This window comes from Bombina bombina, chromosome 5 (genome assembly GCF_027579735.1).
Source record: "Bombina bombina isolate aBomBom1 chromosome 5, aBomBom1.pri, whole genome shotgun sequence".
NCBI lineage: Eukaryota > Metazoa > Chordata > Amphibia > Anura > Bombinatoridae > Bombina > Bombina bombina.
The window spans coordinates 23,812,837-23,833,739 of record NC_069503.1 but is presented as its reverse complement, the minus strand read 5'-3'; the positions used below and the strand labels follow the sequence as shown (position 1 = coordinate 23,833,739).

The 20,903-nt window shown below is 41.0% G+C and overlaps 1 pseudogene; it reads right to left on the bottom strand.

Moving 5' to 3' along the window:
• Positions 1-20,266, bottom strand: part of LOC128661249 (gastrula zinc finger protein XlCGF26.1-like) — a 118,134-nt pseudogene extending 97,868 nt beyond the window's left edge.
• Positions 20,267-20,903: the final 637 nt, after the last annotated feature.

Below are 20,903 nucleotides of genomic sequence, written 5' to 3'. Positions count from 1 at the left end.
TTTGAAGAAAAACAACTAAATTACACCACATCTCTCTAACTACTTCCTTTCTTGTCGAGAGCTGCAAGAGAATGACTGGAGGTGGCAGGGAGAGGGGGAGCTATATAGACAGCTCTGCTGTGGGTGGTCCTCTTGCAGCTTCCTGTTGGGAAGGAGAATATCCCACAAGTAATGGATGATCCGTGGACTGGATACACCTTACAAGAGAAATACAGATCTGATGACTGGAGAACCTGTAAACAAGGAATGGTAAAGTCATCATGTACAGCCGGTAGTGGTGCTGTATCACCTATAATATTAGCGTAATAATGCTTCCTTAAAATAAAATATTAAATAAATAAATAGAATTTAATTTTTTGTCCATAATTTTTAGTCCATATTTTAGAATTTGATATATTTATTGGTTTTAGGATTTTAGAGTAGATTTATATTCATTTGAAATCGCTCTTTATGAAATTATGGTTTGGAGTCATGTCTATCAATATGTGTGGAAGTATTCTAGGAATTGGTTTGAATTTTGTATGAATTTTAAAACAGCTGGTTCTGAAATACGGGTTTACAAAAAGTTTATCAATGATGACTGATTAAGGAAAGAACTACATGTGCGGCTACCTTTTCCCCCCAGAATGTGTACCTGTAAAAAGGAAGTGGAGCGCCGACGAATCACCTGTGAAAACAGGATACTTAAGGATTGGAAATGCAGGAAATAGTATCTTGACAAAGACCCTGAAAGGGGTTGAAACGCGTAGAGGACTATCCTGCTGTTGGAAACTGTTTGTAATACTGAACTCTGCGTACCCTGGTGTACTCAAGTGCAGAGGATCGTCTGGACACATCCGTGGTAAATACTTGCGCAAGTAGTCACCTGGGATCCGGAAACCGGGTGACGTCATTAACGGATTTTGGAAGCCGAGATCAGAGGAGAAGCCGCAGTGTCGAGTCAGGTGAAAAGGTCGACAAGGAGACACTAAGAGGAGGTAAGAAAGCCTCACTGCTCCATCCAGTATTAGAGACTTTTATTATCGCCGACACAGCGAGAGGGGAAGAGGAGGTAAGCCGCTCTAAAATTGCAGCCGCACTATACCTTAGCTGTTATTAAAGGTCAGGCGAGGACGCTGACAGCTGGGGGCATAAAAAATTTGTTTGGAGGAAAATAAATTCATTTGAACAACTGGCCCTAAGATTTCAGGATTCATATTCGGGGATCCCCGAAAGAGACTTATTCACAGCTGGACATTTTATGATTACTAGCATTGGACATATTGTCGCTATACATATCTGGAGAGTATTATATGTTTTTACGATTATGAGAGACTGGTGATTTGATTGATTAGGTTGATTTAGTGTGAATGTGTTTTTGGTTATTTTCTAGCTGTTCTGAGGCATAGAATTTACACTTTTACTGTGATTTTATAAAAGAATATTAAACTGTGATTTTTATTTATCATGTCACCTTTGGTTTACTAGTCCTTTATACATAAGGTTTCATATACCTATCTATAAATCCTACAGCTTTTTAGCGCCTTCTACACCTATTGTTTTGTTTATTTGTTATTTGGACTATCTAGGGAGGAGATAGTTAATATAGTTAGGCCTAAGTAGGATTGGTCTAGCGCTTTACCCTATCATTTTTTGACATACTGTTTTTAATTGTTGTTTGCTTCAATAAAATTAGTTTTTTTATTTTTACACTACCCCTTGGAGTGCCTGCTCGGTTCTTCCCTGTTCTTTGAATAATTAGTGGCTTGATTCCGCCACTGCTATGGCTCTCTGTGATCTGAGGATGTGTTTGGACAAACTTTATGGGTCACTTCTGTGACTGAGGAGCTGAAGATCGGAAGTTGCTAGGACCAGCATGTTTGTACTATGTTCTCACGTAGTCTCTGAAGAACCCGTGTAACATCAGAACGATGAGCCTCAAGCGTGGGTGAGTGCATGAGGATGTCGTTTAAATACACCACAACGCACTGTTGCAACATATCTGGTAGGACATCATTAATAAATTCCTGGAAAACAGCAGGAGCATTACATAGGCCAAAGGGCATTACTCATAATGCCCGCTCCTGGTGTTAAATGCTGTTTTCCATTCGTGGCCCTCCTTGATCCTAACGAGGTTGTACGCTACTCTCAAATCAAGTTTAGAAAAGACCGTAGCTTCCTTGAGGGGGTCAAAGAGTTCCGTAATGAGCAGAATAGGGTAAGCATTCTTAATGTTAAGATGATTAAGACCCCTATAATCGATGCATGGTTTAACTCGTCCACCCTTTTTCTTCACAAAGAAGAAGCCAGCCCCTGCAGGAGAGCAGGATTTGCGGATTATCCCCAAGTCAGAGCATCTGCAACATACTCCTCCATAGCACAATTCTCCTCAACAGACATAGGGTAAACCCGGCCCGAGGAGGAATGGCTCCGGGTTGCAGGTTTATGGCACAATCGAAAGACCGGTGAGGAGGCAAAGATACCGAAGAAGTGCACAAGACTTTAACTGGTTTCCGAAGACAAGTGGAAATACATTGCGGAGACCACAACAAACTTTCGGACCTGCGCCAGCCAAGACTGGGATTGTGCTTTTGGAGCCAGGGATAACCCAGAACTGGAAAATGCGGAGAATTTATCACCTGGAACTGGAGGGTTTCAAAATTGAGAGCCCCAACAGCCATGGATAACGGAGCGGCCTGCCATCAATGGCTTCAATAGCAAGCGGAACAGACCGAGGCAAAACAGGAATGGAGTGCTTTGATGCTAAAGCACTGTCAATAAAATAGCTCGTAGCACCGGAGTCAACAAGAGCCTGGGTGACTATGGAGGAGTCCTCCCAGGAAACGACAACCATGACCAAAGGTTTCTCCTTTAGCAGTTCGGGGGACGAGGATAAACAACCCAAGGTCTGCCCCCGACAGGACCTTAGGTGTGAGTGTTTTTACGGCCGTATAGGACAAGACTTCAAAAAGTGGCCCTGTAACCCACAATAGAGGCAGAGCCCCTCCCTCCTCCTAAAGGCCCTCTCAGGGAGAGACGCATGAATCTCAACTGCATCGGCTCAGCAGTACCTGGTTGCTCGGGACCAGGAGGCATGGGAGGAGTGGGAGGCACGGGTGGGAAGGAACATGTAGGAGACAACGGAACAGGAGGTTCCCGCAAGCGCTCCTTGAAAGAGGGCCTCTCTCTGAGTCTGATGTCAATTAGGATTAATAAAAAAGACACCAAAGCCTCAAGATCCTCTGGTAAATCTCTGGCAGCAACTTTGTCTTTAATCGCATCAGAGAGCCCATGAAAGAAGGAGGCAACAAGGGCTTCATTGTTCCAACCTACCTCTGCGGCAAGCATACGGAACTCATTGGCATACTGAGTAACAGATCTTGTACCTTGCTGAATGGACATGAGTCGTTTAGCAGCAGAGGAGAAGCGAGCCGGAACATCAAATACCCTTCTAAAGGAGGCCACAAATTCAGGGTAATTTGAAATCACAGGTTTATTAGTCTCCCACAAGGGATTAGTCCCGGCAAGAGCTGTGTCAGAGAGTAACGAGATGAGAAATCCCACCTTAGCTCTGTCAGAGGAAAACGCCTGAGGTAACATCTCAAAGTAAATGCCCACCTGGTTCAAAAACCCTCTGCACTGAATAGGATCTACACCATATCACTGAGGTAGAGGTGCAGAACCGGACATGGTCCTGGTAGGACTAGGTGCAGCAGCGGAAACAGGAGCAGCCATAACTTGCGGAACACTTTGGTCCAAATGTGCAGTGCGAGTCAGCAGGGTTTGCAGGCCTAGTGCAAATTGATCCAAGCTGCGATCCTGTTCATCCATCCTGGAAAGGATAGTAGGTAAAGGTGGATTATTAGCACCATCAGGATTCATGGCCCTTGCGTAATGTCAGGGTGCCAGGAATCAGACTGAGACGAGAAGTGCAAAAATAATCACACCTTTATTAATAGTAAAAAATAATAAAAAAGCCCACAAGTCAAGTAACAAGCCATGAGTCAAAACCAGAGCTGGTAGGAGCCAAAGCGAATAGTCAGACGAGCCGAATCAGGAGCCAAAGCGAGTAGTCAGACGAGCCGGAATCAGGAACAAGGAGAACAGCAGAGTCAGGAACAAGCCAGGGATCAGGAACCAGGAGGGACGTCAGACAGCCAGGTAATACACAGGAACAGGAACTCACAAACAGGTCTGAGACAACGCAAGGGCAAAGCATACTGAACAGAGGCCCTTTAAATAATAAGTGATGACATCACAATTCTGAGACTGCAACCTGTCTCACATGGATGATGTACACCAGTCTGGCCATAAAAGGGCATGCAGGAAATGAGCAACATCACACACTATGCACCAGAGTAAGCAAGAGAGGTCAGTAAAATGGCTGCCAGCAGCACATGGCAAACAAAGCGGGGGAAAAAACCCTGACACGCATAGAGTAACGCTTCATGTCTCAGCCTCAGAGCCCCTACACACATACCCAATACAGGTTGAATCACATAACAAACATGATAAAGACCCCTTCCCCATTCACCCATTCACCCTAAGGAGGAAATATCCCTTGACTCCAAGATCTGTAATGAAGGTGCCTCAGGAAGGCCCATACTATACTGTCATAATAAACCACATTACAGACAATGTAATAAAATGAAACGATCTTACCGGAATCTACGCCATGGAACAGGAACACGGCCCTTCAAGTGTGACGAATAGTAGCAGCGCCTCCGTCATGGACTCGAGAGAAGACAGCAGGTAGCTTAGCGAAGTTCGACAATGCCAAGTGCTGAAAGGAGCTGTTATAACGAGTCGGGATGGTGTCGCAGGGGAAGCTACCACTGCATCTCCGGACTCAACCTCTCATGGAGGGCCTGGGCGAAAGTTAAACAGGACTACTTAAAACTCCTGTCCGATGTCGAAGGGTAGCACCCTCCATAAGAGACATATTAACATTAAATAAAAATATAACAAATAGAAAAATTTAAAAACTTCTGACACTTCTCTGCCAACCTCCTGGGACGAAAGGCAAAGAATGACTGGGGGATAGGGGAAGTGGGAGCATTTAAGCTCCTCCTGGTGGCCAGGTTCATATTTCCCATTAATAATGAATGCAGCTGTGGATTCTTTCCCATTAGGAAGAAAAAGCAGGCAGCGAAACTTGTCAACGCTGATTGCTTGTGGAGCTGTTAATATGAGTCGGGATGGTTTCACAGAAAGACTCTCCCTGCATCTCCGGACTCTAACTTTAGCCCAGGCTCTCATTGAGAGACTGACAAGACTACTTAAAACTCCAGTCCCAATCCGAAGAGTACTACCCTCCATAAGAGACTACAACGATCTTCTGCACTTCTCTGCCGTCCTCCTGTGACGAAAGGCAAAGAATGACTGGGGAATGAGGAAAGTGGGGGAGGTATTTAAGCCTTTGGCTGGGGTGTCTCTACCTCCTCCTGGTGGCCAGGTTCAATATTTCCCACAAGTAAGGAATGAAGCCGTGGACTCTCCTCCCCTTTAGATGGAAAGTATATTAATATAACAGTGTTGGTTATGCAAAACTGGGGAATGGGTAATAAAGGGTTAATCTATCTTTTAAACAATAAAATTCTGGAGTAGACTGTCCCTTTAATGATAGTCCAGTCAGCAGACAAAATTCAGGGGTTGCGTGAGCAGCTCATATTAACTCTTTGCTCTCTGAGTTTATAACCGGAACCATTCGTTCTACTCACACAAGTGCTGATCCATCCTGCTACTGGGTCAGGTCCTCTGGTTCTGCTGGGTTATCAGTTCTACTACAGACTCCAAAGTGCTGACCGTCTGAAACAAATCAGAACAACACATCCATAACACATAAATAGTAAAACAACAGGGGAGGTGAGTAATTAGAATGTTAACAAGTCAGCAGTAACAAAACCATAGAATCTATAGAGTCCGTAGCCTCACAAAATTATTCATTCAATAAAGAATGACCCCTGTGTTCCTGAAGCCTGTACATTCTTAAAGGGACAAAAAAAAAACCTCTCTCTTTCATAATTCAGATAAAACATATAATTTTTAACATTCTAAAGTACTTCTATCATCAAATTTTTCTTGCTTTCTTCCTATCCTTTGTTGAAAAAAAAACAGAATTTATGCTTACCTGATAAATTTCTTTCTCTTGTGATGTATCGAGTCCACGGATTCATCCATACTTGTGGGATATTCCCCTTCCCAACAGTAAGTGGCAGAGAGAGCACCCACAGCAGCTGTCTATATAGCTCCTCCCTTAGCTCCACCCCCCAGTCATTCGACCAAAGGCTAGGAAGAAAAAGGAGAAACTATAGGGTGCAGTGGTGACTGAAGTTTTTTAAATAAAAATATACTACCTGTCAGGGCGGGCCGTGGTCTCGATACATCACAAGAGAAAGAAATTTATCAGGTAAGCATAAATTCTGTTTTCTCTTGTAAGATGTATCGAGTCCACGGATTCATCCATACTTGTGGGATACCAATACCAAAGCTTTAGGAAATGAATTAAGGGAGGGACAAGACAGGTACCTTAAACGGAAGGCACCACTGCTTGTAGAACCTTTCTCCCAAAATAGCCTCAGAAGAAGCAAAAGTATTGAATTTGGAAAATTTGGAAAAAGTATGAAGCGAAGACCAAGTCGCCGCCTTACAAATCTGTTCAACAGAAGCCTCATTTTTAAAAGCCCATGTGGAAGCCACTGCTCTAGTAGAATGAGTAGTAATTCTTTCAGGAGGCTGCTGGCCAGCAGTCTCATAAGCCATACGGATGATGCTTTTCAGCCAAAAAGAAAAAGAGGTAGCCGCAGCCTTTTGACCTCTCCGCTTACCAGAATAGACAACAAACAATGAAGATGTTTGACGGAAATCTTTGGTTGTTTGTAAGTAGAACTTTAAAGCACAAACCACATCAAGTGCAATTAGAAACAACCTTAGGAAGGAATCCAGGTTTGGTACGTAAAACCACCTTATCTGCATGGAAAACAAGATAAGGTGAGTCACACTGTAAAGCAGATAACTCAGAAACTCTTCGAGCCGAAGAGATAGCTACTAAAAACAAAACTTTCCAAGATAGAAGCTTAATATCTATGGAATGCATAGGTTCAAACGGAACCCCTTGAAGAACTTTAAGAACCAAGTTTAGGCTCCATGGCAGAGCAACAGGTTTAAATACAGGCTTGATCCTGACCAAGGCCTGATTAAATGCTTGAACGTCTGGAACATCTGCCAAACGTTTGTGTAAAAGAATAGACAGAGCAGATATTTGTCCCTTTAAGGAACTAGCTGATAATCCTTTCTCCAATCCTTCTTGGAGAAAGGACAAAATTCTAGGAATCCTAATCTTACTCCATGAGTAACCCTTGGATTCACACCAACAAATATATTTTCGCCAAATCTTATGATAGATTTTCCTAGTAACAGGCTTTCTAGCCTGAATCAGGGTATCAATGACCGACTCAGAGAAACCACGCTTTGATAGAATCAGGCGTTCAATCTCCAAGCAGTCAGACGCAGAGAAATTAGATTTGGATGATTGAACGGACCTTGGTTATTAGAAGGTCCTGCCTCATTGGCAGAGTCCACGGTGGAACAGATGACATGTCCACCAGGTCTGCATACCAAGTCCTGCGTGGCCACGCAGGCGCTATCAGAATCACCGAAGCTCTCTCCTGCTTGATTCTGGCAACCAGACGTGGGAGGAGAGGAAACGGTGGAAATACATAAGCCAGATGGAAGGACCAGGGCACTGCTAGAGCATCTATAAGTATCGCCTGGGGATCCCGGGACCTGGACCCGTAACGAGGAAGTTTGGCATTCTGTCGGGACGCCATCAGATCCAATTCTGGTGTGCCCCATAGCTGAGTCAGCTGGGCAAATACCTCCGGATGGAGCTCCCACTACCCCGGATGAAAAGTCTGACGACTTAGGAAATCCGCCTCCCAGTTCTCTACCCCTGGGATATGGATTGCTGAGAGATGGCAAGAGTGATCCTCCGCCCATTGGATTATTTCGGTTACCTCCATCATCGCTAGAGAACTCCGTGTTCCTCCTTGATGATTGATATAGGCTACAGTCGTGATGTTGTCCGACTGAAATCTGATGAATTTGGCCGCAGCTAGCTGAGGCCACGCCTGAAGCGCATTCAATATCGCTCTCAGTTCTAGAATGTTTATCGGGAGGAGAGATTCCTCCCGAGACCATAAGCCCTGTGCTTTCAGGGATTTCCAGACTGCACCCCAGCCTAGCAGGCTGGCATCTGTCGTTACTATGAGCCACTCTGGCCTACAGAAACACATTCCCTGAGACAGGTGGTCCTGAGACAACCACCAGAGAAGAGAATATCTGGTCTCTTGGTCCAGATGCAGTTGAGGAGATAAATCTGCATAATCCCCATTCCACTGTTTGAGCATGCATAGTTGCAGTGGTCTGAGGTGTAGGCGGGCATAAGGAACTATGTCCATTGCCGCTATCATGAGTCCAATTACCTCCATACACTGAGCCACTGATGGCCGAGGAATGGAATGAAGAGCTCGGCAAGTGATTAAAAGTTTTGATTTTCTGACCTCCGTCAGAAATATTTTCATTTCTACCGAGTCTATAAGAGTCCCTAGGAAGGAAACTCTTGTGAGAGGGACGCGAGAACTCTTTTTTATGTTCACCTTCCACCTGTGAGATCTCAGAAAAGCCAACACGATGTCCGTGTGAGACTTGGCTAGCTGGAAATTCGACGCCTGAATTAAGATGTTGTCTAGATAAGGCGCCACTGCAATACCCGCGCGGTCTTAGAACCGCCAAAAGGGACCCTAGCACCTTTGTGAAAATTCTGGGAGCTGTGGCCAACCCGAAGGGAAGGGCCACAAACTGGTAATGCCTGTCCAGAAGGCGAATCTGAGGAATTGATGATGATCTCTGTGAATAGGGATGTGTAGATACACATCCTTTAAATCCACGGTAGTCATATATTGACCCTCCTGGATCAGAGAAAGAATAGTCCGAATAGTCTCCATCCTGAAAGATGGTACTCTGAGGAATTTGTTTAGAATTTTGAGATCCAAGATTGGTCTGAAAGTTCCCTCTTTTTTGGGAACCACAAACAGGTTGGAGTAAAAACCTAGCCCTTGTTCCGCTCTTGGAACTGGGCGGATCACTCCCATGGAATGTAGGTCTTCTACACATCGTAAGAACGCCTCCCTCCTTGTCTAATTTGCAGACAATTGAGAAATGTGAAATCTCCCCCTTGGGGGGGGAGTCTTTGAAGTCCAGAAGATATCCTTGGGACACAATTTCTAAAGCCCAGGAATCATGAACATCTCTTCCCCAAGCCTGAGCAAAGAGAGAGAGTCTGCCCCCTACTAGATCCGGTCCCGGATCGGGGGCTACCCCTTCATGCTGTCTTAGAGGCAGCAGCAGGCTTCTTGGCCTGTTTACCTTTGTTCCAAGCCTGGTTAGGTCTCCAGACTGATTTGGATTGGACAGAATTCCCCTCTTGCTTTGCTGCAGGGGAAGCTGAAACGGGACCACCCTTGAAGTTCCGAAAGGAACGAAAATTATTTTGTTTGGTCCTCATCTTATTTGTTTTATCCTGAGGGAGGGCATGGCCTTTCCCTCCAGTGATGTCTGAAATAATTTCTTTCAGTGCAGGCCCGAATAGGGTCTTTCCTTTGAAAGGGATGTTCAACAATTTAGATTTTGATGACACATCAGCAGACCAGGACTTAAGCCATAAGGCCCTGTGTGCTAAAATGGCAAAACCTGAATTCTTTGCCGCTAATTTAGCCATTTGGAAAGCGGCATCTGTAATGAAAGAATTAGCCAACTTAAGGGCCTTAATTCTATCCATAATATCCTCTAATGGAGTCTCCACCTGAAGAGCCTCTTCTAGAGCCTCAAACCAGAAAGCAGCTGCAGTAGTTACAGGAACAATGCATGCAATAGGTTGGAGAAGAAAACCTTGATGAACAAAAATTTTCTTTAGGAGACCCTCTAATTTTTTATCCATAGGATCTATGAAAGCACAACTGTCTTCGATAGGTATAGTTGTACGCTTAGCAAGAGTAGAAATAGCTCCCTCCACCTTAGGAACAGTCTGCCACGAGTCCTGTATGGTGTCAGATATGGGAAACATTTTCTTAAAAACAGGAGGGGGAGCGAACGGAATACCTGGTCTATCCCACTTCTTAGTAACAATAGTCACAATCCTCTTAGGGACTGGAAAAACATCAGTGTAAACAGGAACCTCTAAGTATCTGTCCATTTTACACAATTTCTCTGGGACCACTATAGGGTCACAATAGTCTAGAGTAGCTAATACCTCCTTGAGCAATAAGCGGAGGTGTTCAAGCTTAAATTTAAAGGCTGTCATATCAGAATCTGTCTGAGGGAGCGTCTTTCCTGAATCAGAAATCTCTCCCTCAGATAACAAATCCCTTACCCCTACTTCAGAACATTGTGAGGGTATATCGGATACGGCTACTAAAGCGTCAGACGACTCAGCATTTGTTCTTAACCCAGAGCTGTCACGCTTTCCTAGTAAACCAGGCAGTTTAGAGAAAACCTCTGTGAGGGTTTTATTCATAACTGTGGACATGTCTTGTAAAGTAAATGAATTAGACGCACTGGAGGTACTTGGCGTCACTTGTGCGGGCGTTACTGGTTGTGACACTTGGGGAGAGCTAGATGCTAAACCCTCATTTCCTTCTAACTGAGAATCATCTATTGCAATATTTTTAAGTGCTAAAATATGCTCTTTATAATTTATAGACATATCAGTGAGTGGGACACATTCTAAGAGGGGGTTCCACAATGGCTTCTAAAAACATAGAACAAGGATTTTCCTTGGTGTCAGACATGTTAAACAGGCTAGTAATGTAACAAGCAAGCTTGGAAAACACTTTAATCAAAGTAAATAACAATTTAAACAAAAACGGTACTGTGCCTTTAAGAGAAAAAAAGCTGCACAAGCACTGCAAAACAGTGTAAAAAAGCAGTAAACACAACGAAATGTTTACAGTAGCATCATAAAGCCTTAATAACTTTGGACCACTATGCAAATAAACAAATAATCCCTTAATGTAAAAACCGGATTGAAAGAACTTCAAAACCGGTAAAATAACGTTCAGCACCTTGCCACAGTTCCTTTAGGAACGATTTGTGGTGGAAAAAAACTCTTTACAGCCCTCAAATACAGCAGGAATCTCTGGAGAAGTAGCTGGATGCTTCTGAGGTAAATAAACTGTGCAACTGAAAATAGGCCCCTCCCACCTCACTCGATGTTATGGGGCCTAAAAGAAACACCACAGAGTGTTTCTTAAACTAGCCATGTGGGTTAATAACCCTTAAACAAGCCACAAAGACCCCTTAAAGTCCCTCAAAAAACGTTATATTTGCATATTGAACCAAAACGTTTTTTCCTATTAGTGTCACCAGTAACTATGAGCCCTTTATGCAAGCTTGGATTCCTCTTTTACTGAATACAGCTTACCTTTCCCTCATGGGGATATTGCCAGCCCTTTCTAGAAATAACACAGTCTGTCTAGAAAAATATAGCCTGAACATACCTTAATGCAGTTTAGCCTGCAAACTGTTCCCCCAACTGAAGTTTTCCTGTACTCTTCAGCCCTTGTGAGAACAGCAGTGGATCTTAGTTACAAAATGCTAAGATCATCATCCTCCTTGCAGAAATCTTCATCCCTTTTCTGCCAGATAGTAAATAGTAAACACCGGTACCATTTAAAATAACAAACTTTTGCTTGAGAAAATAAAAACTAACATTTTTGTCACCACACTCACTTTGCCCTTCCTAGCAGTTAAAGGGACAGTATACACTAATTTTCATATAACTGCATGTAAAAGACACTACTATAAAGAATAAGATGCACAGATACTGATATAAAAATCCAGTATAAAACGGTTTAAAAACTTACTTAGAAGCTGTCAGTTTAGCTCTGTTGAAAAGTTAGCTGGAAAGCCCACTGCAAGTGGGAAATAAGACCCTCCCCCTTCTTTTGCATATGAAAAGACCCTTTACACAAACAGGAGCAAGCTGGAGAAGGTAACTTAGGGGCTTGGTAAGGAGTCTGAAAATCAGAGCAATGTTATTTAAAAATAAGCAAAACCATACATTTAAAAAAAACAAAAAACTTTATGGGCTATATAAATAGATAATCTACAAAACCTTTATGCAAAGAAAAAATGAGTGTATAATGTCCCTTTAAGCAGGCAGAGAGAATGACTGGGGGGTGGGCGGATCTAAGGGAGGAGCTATATAGACAGCTCTGCTGTGGGTGCTCTCTTTGCCACTTCCTGTAGGGAAGGAGAATATCCCACAAGTATGGATGAATCCGTGGACTCGATACATCTTACAAGAGAAAAGTAGGTAAATTAAGGAGTGTGCACGTCTTCAGCACTATATTGCAGCTGTTTTGCAACAATTTTATACCTTAGCAAAAGCAATAGATAGCAGCACTGTTATTTAGTGATACAGATTTATTAGACAGATTACAGCACATTCTACAGAACAACAGCCTATATATATATATATATATATATAATCACAGGGCTACATCACACACACACACAGATTACAGCATATTATACAGTACCACAGCCTATATATATATATAATCACAGGACTACATGACACACACAGATTACAGCACATTATACAGTACCACAGCCTATATATATCTAATCACAGGGCTACATAACACACACACAGATTACAGCACATTATACAGTACCACAGCCTATATATATCTAATCACAGGACTACATGACACACACACAGATTACATCACATTATACAGTACCACAGCCTATATATATATAATCACATGGCTACATGACACACACACAGATTACAGCACATTATACAGTACCACAGCCTATATATATCTAATCACAGGACTACATGACACACACAGATTACAGCACATTATACAGTACCACAGCCTATATATATCTAATCACAGGACTACATGACACACACAGATTACAGCACATTATACAGTACCACAGCCTATATATATCTAATCACAGGGCTACATAACACACACACAGATTACAGCACATTATACAGTACCACAGCCTATATATATCTAATCACAGGACTACATGACACACACACAGATTACAGCACATTATACAGTACCACAGCCTATATATATATATATAATCACATGGCTACATGGCACACACACAGATTACAGCACATTATACAGTACCACAGCCTATATATATCTAATCACAGGACTACATGACACACACATACAGATTACAGCACATTATACAGTACCACAGCCTATATATATCTAATCACAGGACTACATGACACACACATACACAGATTACAGCACATTATACAGTACCACAGCCTATATATATCTAATCACAGGGCTACATGACACACACACAGATTACAGCACATTATACAGTACCACAGCCTATATATATCTAATCACAGGGCTACATGACACACACACAGATTACAGCACATTATAAAGTACCACGGCCTATATATATCTAATCACAGGGCTACATGACACACACACAGATTACAGCACATTATACAGTACCACAGCCTATATATATCTAATCACAGGACTACATGACACACACACAGATTACAGCACATTATACAGTACCACAGCCTATATATATCTAATCACAGGACTACATGACACACACACACAGATTACAGCACATTATACAGTACCACAGCCTATATATATATAATCACATGGCTACATGACACACACACACAGATTACAGCACATTATACAGTATTACAGCCTATATATATCTAATCACAGGACTACATGACACACACACAGATTACAGCACATTATACAGTACCACAGCCTATATATATCTAATCACAGGGCTACATGACACACACACAGATTACAGCACATTATAAAGTACCACGGCCTATATATATCTAATCACAGGGCTACATGACACACACACAGATTACAGCACATTATACAGTACCACAGCCTATATATATCTAATCACAGGACTACATGACACACACACAGATTACAGCACATTATACAGTACCACAGCCTATATATATCTAATCACAGGGCTACATGACACACACACACAGATTACAGCACATTATACAGTACCACAGCCTATATATATCTAATCACAGGACTACATGATACACACACAGATTACAGCACATTATACAGTACCACAGCCTATATATATCTAATCACAGGGCTACATGACACACACACAGATTACAGCACATTATACAGTACCACAGCCTATATCTATCTAATCACAGGACTACATGACACAAACACAGATTACAGCACATTATACAGTACCACAGCCTATATATATATCTAATCACAGGGCTACATGACACACACACACACAGATTACAGCACAATATAAAGTACCACAGCCTATATATATCTAATCACATGACTACATGACACACACACACACAGATTACAGCATATTATACAGTACCACAGCCTATATATATCTAATCACAGGACTACATGACACACACACAGATTACAGCACATTATACAGTACCACAGCCTATATATATCTAATCACAGGACTACATGACACACACACACAGATTACAGCACATTATACAGTACCACAGCCTATATATATCTAATCACAGGGCTACATGACACACACAGATTACAGCACATTATACAGTACCACAGCCTATATATATCTAATCACAGGGCTACATGACACACACACACACACAGATTAGAGCACATTATACAGTACCACAGCCTATATATATCTAATCACAGGACTACATGACACACACACAGATTAGAGCACATTATACAGTACCACAGCCTATATATATCTAATCACAGGGCTACATGACACACACAGATTACAGCACATTATACAGTACCACAGCCTATATATATCTAATCACAGGACTACATGACACACACACACAGATTACAGCACATTATACAGTACCACAGCCTATATATATATATCTAATCACAGGACTACATGACACACACACACAGATTACAGCACAGTATACAGTACCACAGCCTATATATATCTAATCACAGGACTACATGACACACACACAGATTACAGCACATTATACAGTACCACAGCCTATATATATCTAATCACAGGGCTACATGATACACACACAGATTACAGCACATTATACAGTACCACAGCCTATATATATCTAATCACAGGGCTACATGACACACACACAGATTACAGCACATTATACAGTACCACAGCCTATATATATCTAATCACAGGGCTACATGACACACACAGATTACAGCACAGTATACAGTACCACAGCCTATATATATCTAATCACAGGGCTACATGACACACAGACAGATTACAGCACATTATACAGTACCACAGCCTATATATATCTAATCACAGGAGTACATGACACACACACACAGATTACAGCACATTATACAGTACCACAGCCTATATATATCTAATCACAGGACTACATGACACACACACACAGATTACAGCACATTATACAGTACCACAGCCTATATATATCTAATCACAGAACTCCATGACACACACACACAGATTACAGCACATTATACAGTACCACAGCCTATATATATCTAATCACAGGACTACATGACACACACACAGATTACAGCATATTATACAGTACCACAGCCCATATATATCTAATCACAGGACTACATGACACACACACACACACAGATTACAGCACATTATACAGTACCACAGCCTATATATATCTAATCACAGGACTACATGACACACACACAGATTACAGCATATTATACAGTACCACAGCCTATATATATCTAATCACAGGACTACATGACACACACACACAGATTACAGCACATTATACAGTACCACAGCCTATATATATCTAATCACAGGACTACATGACACACACACACAGATTACAGCACATTATACAGTACCACAGCCTATATATATCTAATCACAGGACTACATGACACACACACAGATTACAGTACATTATACAGTACCACAGCCTATATATATCTAATCACAGGACTACATGACACACATACAGATTACAGCACATTATACAGTACCACAGCCTATATATCTAATCACAGGACTCCATGACACACACACACAGATTACAGCACATTATACAGTACCACAGCCTATATATATATAATCACAGGACTACATGACACACACACAGATTACAGCACATTATACAGTACCACAGCCTATATATATCTAATCACAGGGCTACATGACACACACACAGATTACAGCACATTATACAGTACCACAGCCTATATATATATCTAATCACAGGGCTACATGACACACACACAGATTACAGCACATTATACAGTACCACAGCCTATATATATATCTAATCACAGGACTACATGACACACACACAGATTACAGCACATTATACAGTACCACAGCCTATATATATCTAATCACAGGGCTACATGACACACACACACAGATTACAGCACATTATACAGTACCACAGCCTATATATATCTAATCACAGGACTACATGACACACAGAGATTACAGCACATTATACAGTACCACAGCCTATATATATCTAATCACAGGACTACATGACACACACACACAGATTACAGCACTTTATACAGTACCACAGCCTATATATATCTAATCACAGGACTACATGACTCACACACACAGATTACAGCACATTATACAGTATTACAGCCTATATATATCTAATCACAGGACTACATGACACACACACAGATTACAGCACATTATACAGTACCACAGCCTATATATATCTAATCACAGGACTACATGACACACACACAGATTACAGCACATTATACAGTACCACAACCTATATATATCTAATCACAGGACTACATGACACACACACACAGATTACAGCACATTATACAGTACCACAGCCTATATATATCTAATCACATGACTACATGACACACACACACAGATTACAGCACATTATACAGTACCACAGCCTATATATATCTAATCACAGGACTACATGACACACACACAGATTACAGCACATTATATAGTACCACAGCCTATATATATCTAATCACAGGACTACATGACACACACAGATTACAGCACATTATACAGTACCACAGGCTATATATATCTAATCACAGGGCTACATGACACACACACAGATTACAGCACATTATACAGTACCACAGCCTATATATATATATATCTAATCACAGGGCTACATGATACACACACAGATTACAGCACATTATACAGTACCACAGCCTATATATATCTAATCACAGGACTACATGACACACACACACAGATTACAGCACATTATACAGTACCACAGCCTATATATATATATAATCACAGGGCTACATGACACACACACAGATTACAGCACATTATACAGTACCACAGCCTATATATATCTAATCACAGGGCTACATGACACACACACACAGATTACAGCACATTATACAGTACCACAGCCTATATATATCTATCACAGGACTACATGACACACACACACACAGATTACAGCACATTATACAGTACCACATCCTATATATATCTATCACAGGACTACATGACACACACACACAGATTACAGCACATTATACAGTACCACAGCCTATATATATCTAATCACAGGAGTACATGACACACACACAGATTACAGCACATTATACAGTACCACAGCCTATATATATATCTAATCACAGGGCTACATAAGACACACACAGATTACAGCACATTATACAGTACCACAGCCTATATATATAAAATCACAGGGCTACACACACACACACACAGATTACAGCACATTATACAGTACCACAGCCTATATATATCTAATCACAGGACTACATGACACACACACAGATTACAGCACAATATACAGTACCACAGCCTATATATATCTAATCACATGACTACATGACACACACACAGATTACAGCACATTATACAGTAACACAACCTATATATATATATATCTAATCACAGGATTACATGACACACACACACATATTACAGCACATTATACAGTACCACAGCCTATATATATCTAATCACAGGGCTACATGATACACACACAGATTACAGCACATTATACAGTACCACAGCCTATATATATCTAATCACAGGAGTACATGACACACACACAGATTACAGCACATTATACAGTACCACAGCCTATATATATCTAATCACAGGGCTACATAACACACACAGATTACAGCACATTATACAGTACCACAGCCTATATATATCTAATCACAGGAGTACATGACACACACACAGATTACAGCACATTATACAGTACCACAGCCTATATATATCTAATCACATGACTACATGACACACACACACACAGATTACAGCACATTATACAGTAACACAGTATATATATATCTAATCACAGGACTACATGACACACACACAGATTACAGCACATTATACAGTACCACAGTCTATATATATCTAATCACAGGACTACATGACACACACACACAGATTACAGCACATTATACAGTACCACAGCCTATATATATCTAATCACAGGGCTACATGACACACACACAGATTACAGCACATTATACAGTACCACAGCCTATATATATCTAATCACAGGACTACATGACACACAGATTACAGCACATTATACAGTACCACAGCCTATATATATCTAATCACATGACTACATGACACACACACACACAGATTACAGCACATTATACAGTACCACAGCCTATATATATAAAATCACAGGGCTACACACACACACACATATTACAGCACATTATACAGTACCACAGCCTATATATATCTAATCACAGGACTACATGACACACACACAGATTACAGCACATTATACAGTACCACAGCCTATATATATCTAATCACAGGACTACATGACACACACACACAGATTACAGCACATTATACAGTACCACAGCCTATATATATCTAATCACATGACTACATGACACACACACAGATTACAGCACAGTATACAGTACCACAGCCTATATATATCTAATCACAGGGCTACATGACACACACATAGATTACAGCACATTATACAGTACCACAGCCTATATATATCTAATCACAGGACTACATGATACACACACAGATTACAGCACATTATACAGTACCACAGCCTATATATATCTAATCACAGGGCTACATGACACACACACAGATTACAGCACATTATACAGTACCACAGCCTATATATATCTAATCACAGGGCTACATGACACACACACAGATTACAGCACATTATACAGTACCACAGCCTATATATATCTAATCACAGGACTACATGACACACACAGATTACAGCACAGTATACAGTACCACAGCCTATATATATCTAATCACAGGACTACATGACACACACAGATTACAGCACATTATACAGTACCACAGCCTATATATATCTAATCACATGACTACATGACACACACACAGATTACAGCACATTATACAGTACCACAGCCTATATATATCTAATCACAGGACTACATGACACACACACAGATTACAGCACATTATACAGTACCACAGCCTATATATATATCTAATCACAGGACTACATGACACACACAGATTACAGCACATTATACAGTACCACAGCCTATATATATCTAATCACAGGACTACATGACACACACAGATTACAGCACATTATACAGTACCACAGCCTATATATATCTAATCACAGGACTACGTAACACACACACAGATTACAGCACATTATACAGTACCACAGATATATATATCTAATCACAGGGCTACATGACACACACACAGATTACAGCACATTATACAGTACCACAGCCTATATATATATCTAATCACAGGGCTACATGACACACACACAGATTACAGCACATTATACAGTACCACAGCCTATATATATCTAATCACAGGGCTACATGATACACACACAGATTACAGCACATTATACAGTACCACAGCCTATATATATCTAATCACAGGACTACATGACACACACACAGATTACAGCACATTATACAGTACCACAGCCTATATATATCTAATCACAGGACTACATGACACACACACAGATTACAGCACATTATACAGTACCACAGCCTATATATATAAAATCACAGGGCTACACACACATATTACAGCACATTATACACTCACCTTGCTGCAGCTACTCATGGATTAACAATAACACTGAACAACAGCAGGACTACAACTACCAGAATAGCAATGACTAGTTCCATTCGGGCTAAAGGACCTGTGATGTCACACGGGTCATGTGATCAGTTAGACAGTACAGATAGCTCAGTGAGATGCAGGGGAGTTATATTGATACAAACTGTTATACATTGTACATAGCAGGACTATAATTCCTACAATACATATAGTGAGGTCACATGTCAATAAGCAGCCAGTCAGAAAGGGTTTCTGTTCTTAATCAGGTTTATTTAACCCTTGTGCTGCTAAGCTTTTGTTCAGGCCCCTGTGCTGATTTTTCTTTTCATCTTTTCCCTGCTTAGATTTTAGCAGTATTATAAGACATAGTGACTGACCCAGACCCACACAAATTATATTATTTTCATCAGGCCCAGCAGACAGAATATACCATTATTAATTTATATGTCATGGCATGTGAGATATCAGCAACAAAAAGTGTAAAAAAAAATGTATATTTTTGTTAAGATTTTAGTAAATAATATTGAAAAAGTCAGGTGACTGACCACTGTTGTTAATGTGATCACTTAATTATCATTGTGTAGCAACTTGTGAAATAGGGGCCACACATTCTTGTGGGGGTTAAAATATAAACTAGAGGGGCCCCTTTGTCCCAATACAGTAACAAAAGCACAATTTTTACTGTCACTACACTGATCACCTCACAGACA